This window comes from Arachis ipaensis, chromosome B7, assembly GCF_059453495.1.
Source record: "Arachis ipaensis isolate K30076 ecotype BB chromosome B7, ASM5945349v1, whole genome shotgun sequence".
NCBI classification, from domain to species: Eukaryota; Viridiplantae; Streptophyta; class Magnoliopsida; order Fabales; family Fabaceae; genus Arachis; species Arachis ipaensis.
The window spans coordinates 34,966,225-34,974,202 of record NC_142442.1 but is presented as its reverse complement, the minus strand read 5'-3'; the positions used below and the strand labels follow the sequence as shown (position 1 = coordinate 34,974,202).

The 7,978-nt window shown below is 29.1% G+C and overlaps 1 pseudogene; it reads right to left on the bottom strand.

The window, feature by feature from the left end:
- Nucleotides 1-385: 385 nt before the first annotated feature.
- On the bottom strand, nt 386-1,935 carry LOC148550816 (uncharacterized; annotated as a pseudogene).
- Between the last annotated feature and the right edge of the window lie 6,043 nt (nt 1,936-7,978).

Below are 7,978 nucleotides of genomic sequence, written 5' to 3'. Positions count from 1 at the left end.
GGATTAGCATACACCGCACTGCAGTAACTAGATGTATTGCCCATAGTGATTTTGAAACTGATACATTGATCAACTACATCCAATACTCTCACATAAATATTTGAATTAGAACATAGAACCCAGATACCCCCACTATGACCATTAGCCTCAACAATACCAACACCCTGGTAACCTAGATTATTCCAAAAAGATTTCATCCTCTCGAAAGCAATATGGGTTTCAAACCGAATGAAAAAAGTAGGATGAAATTTATTCGCTAACTCCTTACTATGAACCCGGGCCAATTTATTAGAGGCACCTCTAATATTCCAAAATAGAAAGCTTAAATCTAAATAATCCATAAAACAATTTGTATTGTAAAAAGGACCAACCTCAGCTGAAGTCCCTAACGAGATGATGAAGATCCACCATCATATCCCCCTGAGCCTTGCTTGTCCTTGTCCGGTTGTTGCCCGGTCTGTCTGTGTCCCTCCACTGACAACCCTTCCAATTTGCCGATTTGCTGCTTGCTGGTGTCGCCAAGGAAGTCCGGAGTCGACGGCGAATTCTGCAAAGAAGAAGGGCGCAACCTCTTGTGTCCGTTTTTGATAATGGCAGTGAAAGTCGGCACCGCAACGGAGACAGATTTGCCCTTCACCCCTTGCTGTTTGGAAGATGCCATGCGTGCCTTAGATCCGCTAACCGTCCCGGTCTTCACCCCTGATTCGGCTCCTCTCATACGTAGCCCAAAGTCACGGTTCTGGTCCAATTTCTGATTTGAGCGCACCGGCATTTTATCTTTAGATGTTTGTTGGGCTTTGTTTGATTGACTCAATTTTCCTCTCCTTTTGCCGCTGACTTTGGTCCAGCCAGCCTCATTTTCCAAATGTTGGGACCCCACTTCCTGCCCATGCAACGTATCATCTAATTCCTCCCCAATTTCTGCAACTATCACTGACTCTTTGGGATTGCATCCAAATTCAAAAATTTTCTCTTTTGAAGCTTCCTGTGGCTGCACCACCCGGGTCGCCGTCTTGGTCACTGATGTTTCCTTTCGATCCACCCTTTCCGAATCTATTGGGGTCATTCTACAGTCAGTTGCTGGATGCCCAAAACAATTGCACTTGTCACAAATAAGGTGTAAGCATTCATACTCCACCTTATATTCAAACTCATCGACAATCACACTCCGGACCACCGGCAAACCAAGATTAATTTGCACGCAAGCCCGAGCAAATTTTCTCCTTTCCGCCAACTTAGTAGCCAGATCCACCTTGACTGGTCTTCCCACAGCAGAAGCGATTCTCATCATGGCTTTATCCTGATAGTACCATATGCTCAAACCAGAGATTCGAATCCAAACCATAGTCTCCCCGAAAGTGTCCTCACAAGGTTTAAAATCCGGTGTCCATGGCTTGACCGCAATATAGTGACCGAAGATCATCCATGGCCCCCTAGTAAAACCTTCTCTCGATCGTCCATGCGATCAAATTTAACGAGGAAGTACCCAAAACCCACATCCAAGATTTCATATCCACCGGTGATCCTCCATACCCCTTTCAATTTGTGAAACATGGCCGTGTAACTAAGGTTTTTTCCAAGAACCTTAATCACAATTGCTTCCTTGTATGGTTCAGAAAGGATGTTCCTAGCCTCTTTGGAGAAGCAAACTCTTGGAGGCATAGGATCTCCTTGTTTTCCAGTGACCACTGCCATGGAATCCTCATCTAGAGCTTCAGCCCGATTTATCCCTGTGGCTACCGTAGAACCAATAACCTTGTCACGGAACGAAATCTTGAAAGTCACCCTGGAACTAAGGTCGCCCTTACTTGATCCCTCCTTCACACCTGATGCAAACCCTCCCACACTCTCCCCCTTATCTCTTTCGATGGCATGGCCATCTTCTTCACCGTGTTTCACCCTCAAACGCTCTCTCCCGCTCTCTCCTTCTCTCATTCTCTCTGAGTACGGAGTACGTCTATTAATATTCAAATAATCCTAAAAGATACATTCCCTACGTCAAATTCATTAAAGTTGTTGTTGGAAAAGAGTTGTGTAGAGATACTTGATCCACTTCTATTAGTAAGTTCCAACCAATATTTATTTCTAAAAACATTAGTGATGATTTTTTTAATGGTATTTTTATATTTATTATTATTATTAATATATTATATGATACCCTGCATTGAAAGGAGATCTATCGGATACACCTACAATTTTTTTCAACCTAATTGATAAGACCTTTCTCTTCATCATTGAAGTTCAAATATCTGATAATCCACATTTTTCACCTTTTTATAAAGTTAAGAAGATGACTGATAATGTAGATCTCATAAATAAATTCAAAAAGGCTCACCCTATTCAAATTGTGAGTACAATTATAAGTATACTTTTTATTAAAAAATAATTTATATGCTGATGTGGCACTCATACGTTGAGTCTGAGAGTTTATTTGCTTAGGTGTCGTCACTAGAAATTTTTAGAATTATATTTATAAATTATAAATGATTATTTACTTAGGTTGTTATCAAATTCAAAATTATTTGTTTGGGTTGTTTCACTTAGGTTGTTATTTTTAAATTTTAAATTATTTTACTGAGATTGTTAGTTTTTAAATTTTAAATTATTATACTTTATCTGCAAATTTAATTCAAATTTAAATTAAAGTCAATTAAATTTAAAAAATTTTAATCATGAGCCAACTATAAAAATATAAGTTATGAGATATATATAACACCACAATTCAAAGTACATCGATCGCTTTCTTTACGTATATTCAAAATATAAAATTATTCTACTTATTCTAATGGCTGGTATTCACAAAATTATTAGAGACCAATCCTACAATTGACAATTTGTGTGTACGTATACAAGTGATGCGGTTATGGACACTACCAAGTTACGAAAATTCTCAATTGCCATACTCAATTGAGATGGTTTGGTTCAATGAAGACGTGAGTTTCTACTAATTTTTTATATTATTTTAATTTTATATTATTTATATTTTAAATTTGTTTGTTTATCCCCCATTTAATTGTTCTTTATTTTTTTTATCAGTTATAGGGAGGAATAATACACGCTCCTCAATTAAGAGAGCTTCTGTGTCTCGATTCGTGAATTTGTTAAGAGAAGGAATATCTTACCAAATAAAATATTTTGGTGTTGGGAAAGAGTTGTGTAGAGATACTTGATTCACTTCTATTGGTAAGTTCTAACCAATATTTATTTCTAAAAACATTAGTGATGATATTTTTAATGGTATTTTTTATATTTTTTATTATTATTAATATATTATATGATACCCTGCATTGAAAGGAGATCTATCGGATACACCTACACTTTTCTCAACCTAATTTATAAGACCTTTTTCTTCATCGTTGAAGTTCAAATATCTGATAATCCACATTTTTCACCTTTTTATAAAGTTAAGAAGATGACTGATAATGTAGATCTCATAAATAAATTCAAAAAGGCTCACCCTATTCAAATTGTGAGTACAGTTATAAGTGTACTTTTTATTAAAAAATAATTTATTTTTTGCTTCCTTGGTCATTAGTAGTATCTAATTTATAAATAATAATTAATAACTAATTGTAATTTTAGGATATTGACTACACTGGTGGTTTACTTCCAACTTGTAAAGCATTCTCAATCATTAAAGGGGAAGAAGTAGAAGGTGCTAAGGTATTTTTTCAAAAAAATGAATTTTTTGTTTGTTTGTTTGTTTTCTCAAAGTTTGAGTTAATGTTATTCAAAAAACATTATTGAGATAAAATTAAAGGTGAGAAGGATGTCTTTAATTTAATATAGTATTTTGTACAAAATTTGTTGCTTGAATTCTCCAATAAAATTGTGGACAATGGTGAATCTGAAGTGTTGAAAAATGCTATTACACCACTTAAGCGACTATCTTCGGAGTCGAAAGATTCAGAGGTGGAAGGAGAAACCTTAACTTACAAGAAGATCAAGATTGAGAATGAAAATTGAGAATTTGGATGTACATATTTTGGAATTCCTTTTTAGAGTCTATCTAATAGAATAATGCCAAACATATGTTTGTTTTGGTAGAAACATTATTTTTTTCTTGAGTTGTTATTTTTTTTTTGTTCTTTTTTATTTTTATGTTGGAATTTAAAATTTTTTTAAATATAAATTGAAGTTATTTGGTTATTACTTATGGTTTTATTTTTCAATTCGATTTACACCGTTGATATTTTGTTAATTTTTTATTTAGCCTTTAATGTCATAACTCATAAAGTTATAAATTTCTCATATGAATTATTGTTGATACAATTAAGTTAGTTATTAATTTTTAATGTGTACTTATTTTTTTAAAAAAAAATCTAATTCTAATTTTTAATTAAAGTATTATGTTTAAAATTTTAAATTTAAATTCAAAATATACTTTTTTTTTTATTTTTAAGTAAGCAAATGGGTTTAAGAATATTTTTTAAAAATTTATATAATTTATAATCAAATATGCTAATTACAAAAGATTATATTAAAGTAAATAGAATTACCAATCTTATTAAAATGTAAGGTTATTTATACTATTAAAAAAATTTTAATTTAACATTTCTTTATAGTTAATTCTATCTCTAATGTTGTTCCAACAAAATTAAATTAATTTAATATTCTAAAAAAATTTAAATATTTTTCCTAAATTTATGTAATTTATAAAGTTATTAATTTTTAGATTGTATTTAATTTTATTTATTTTTATTGATAAATAATATGATTGATACTATTTATGAAGAAACTAAAAAAAAATATTTTTAAATTAACAAATTCCTATATTCCTAATGAACAACGATCGTTTAATTAAAAAATTTTATTTAAAAATTTAAAATTTGCACTAGCTAATTAGGAAACTCTATTTAAAAATTTGAAATTTGAAATTCTAATACTAATTCCTAATTAAGTGACTTCTTAACCGTTTCGATTTTTAAATTTAATTTTTTTTATTTGTCATATTTATAAATTTTTTCTTTACTCAATTTACATTGTTAGATTTTAGATTATCTCTGCACAATAGAAGTAATTTCATCTTTTTCTCTTTAAATATTTTTTCTAAATTTACGTAATTTATAAGGTTATTAATTTTTAGATTGTATTTAATTTTATTTATTTTTATTGACAAATAATAGGATTGATATTATTTATGACGACACTAAAAAAATAATAGGATTCAAAAATTTAATTAAATCGTGAAATATTAAGTTAGTTTTATATTTCTAATATGAAATATTGTTGATATAATTAAGTTAGTTATTAATTTTTAATGTGTAATTATTTAAAATAGCCTAATTCTAATTTCTAATGGCTAATTTAAACACTTTGTTTAGACTTTTCAATTTAAAAAATATTTTTTTAATTCTTAAATAAGCAAATGTCTTTAAAAATATATTTTTTATTTACATAATTTATAATAAGCAAATTTGCTAACTACAAAATATTAGGTTATTGAATGAAATTACTTATTTTTTTAAAATGTGAGATTATTTATACTATTTTAAAAAAACTAATATATATTTTTCTATACCAAATTATTTTTCTATCGTACCTAAAAAATTGAACTAATTTAGTAGTTCAAAAAAAATGGAGAATTTTTTTGCTGGTGTGACGCTAATACATTGAGCTTGAAAATTATTTACTTAAGTGTCGTTATTAGAAATTTTTAAAATTTTATTTATAAATTATAAGTTATTTGTTTAGGTGGTTATCTTTTAAATTTTAAGTTATTTGCTTAAGTTGTTTTACTTAGATTGTTATTTTTTAAAATTTAAGTTATTTACTTAGGTTGTTAGTTTTAAATTTTTAAATACACTTTTTTAAATTGTTATTTTTAGATATTTATATAATTTATAAGGTTATTAATTTTTAAATTGTAATTAATTTTTTGTTTTTATTGACAAATAATAAGATAGATAGAATTTATGATAAAACTAAAACAATTATTTTTAATTTTTATTTTCTGATTAGATTAAAAGAGTTTTATATTTTAAAATAATATTAAATTTTAATTTTCTCATGCCATTATTTTGAAAGAAGCGTAAAATAAAAATATTAATTAATTAATTAATTAATTAATTAATTAATTTAATGATAAGATCAGGAGTGATATATACAGGAGGTTAGGATTCAAGATGTAGTTGTTAGGGATGAAATCTGTGCTTCCAATAAGATAAATGTGTCATTCTAGCTATCCGTATCTTTCACAGGTAGCATGAGATACATGTTTTATAATTATCAAGATACTCTAGCAATTTGTAAGAAATATATGGATATCCTGATCTCTTAATCACAATGACATGTAATTCGAGTTGGTAAGAGATTGGTAGAGTTAATAATCCAAAGAATTTAACGGTTGAAAACTGACCAGATATATTATGTAGAGTGTTCAAAATTAAGCTTGACATAATAACCTCTGATTTTAAGCAAGGGATACCATTCGAAGTGCAAGATACATGTATTGCTTATCATTTAACCTTATTTTTAGAAAAAATTTTCGTTAAATTATTTGCACAGTTATATATTTATCAAAGTATATATATAAAATAGATAGTTTATTTATAACATAGAGTAAAGTATCGTTTTTGTCCCCAACGTTTGGAGTAAGTCTTATTTGTGTCCCTAACGTTTAAATCGTTCTATTTGTATCCTTAACGTTTATAAAAATGATTCAATGTTATCCTACTATCAATTATACTAACAAATCATATTATATTTTTCAATTATTCTCACTTAGATGTATTCATTCTCAATTAGGTCTCACTTGAATGTGTTCAATTTTAATATTATACCCACTATTTGTGTTTAGATTCAATTATGTCCCTAGAAAAGTGAATTATGTAAATGTTGTAAGAATTAGTTTCAACATTTGATGAGCTATTTTTTGGAGTAGATCATCGATTCTATCCCAGACATTTGTATTCTAACTTCAAGAAGAGATTTTTAAAACTCAAACTAAAGCGCTCATGATGTGTAATTGACGGCAGGATAACATTGAATCACTTTTACAAACGTTAGGGATAAAAATAGGACGATTTAAACGTTAGGGACAAAAATAGAATTTACCCCAAACGTTAGGGACAAAAACGATACTTTACTCTATAACATATTATTTTTTTATCTTTTTATTATAATGATATATATGATAGAATTTTAAAAGAGAAGTCCACTACATATTTATTTTCTTTTGTGGTTGAGTGGAGACCACAAAACAACAAACACAACTTAAATTGACCGATTAATATTGTTAAGATTGTTTGATCGTGTTCGACACCCAAAATTATTTAGAGCGATGTCTACATATATAATTCATGGACCATTTGCTCAAAATCTCCTTACATGAAAGATGGGTACTACACCAAATATTATCTTAAAACATTCAATAACACCACAGCTATTAATGATAGTGGATACCCATCATATAGAAGATAAGACATAAGAGTAGTCATTGAAAGGAAAAGATTTCATATGGATAATAGGAATATAATTTCTTACAACGCATATCTACTAATGTCTTATCAAGCGCATGTTAACGTAGAGTACTAGAACAAGTCAAATACTATTAAATATTTGTTCAAGTATATGAATAAAGGTAAGGACAAGGTGGCAGTTGAGGTTTCAAAAGAAACTTTCAGTGGAGAGGATGCTCAGATTATTATGAGGTCAAACAATTTTTTAATTGCGAATATTTGTCTGCACGTGAGGCTGTGTGGAGAACTTTGACATATGATATTCATCGAAGATGGCCTTCAGTGATGCGATTAACATTTCATTTGTCTGAAAAGTAAAATATCATCTTTAAAGATAATGACAATCTTAAAAAAATCATAGAATAAGAGAAAGAAACAGATACGATATTCTTAGAATGGATGGAGGCCAACAAAGAATTTAAAGCAAGTCAAACTTTAACATATGTTGAGTTTCCAAATCAATTTGTTTATGATAGAAAAAAAGGGGAATGACATTCACGCAAGAGAGGGTATTCTAT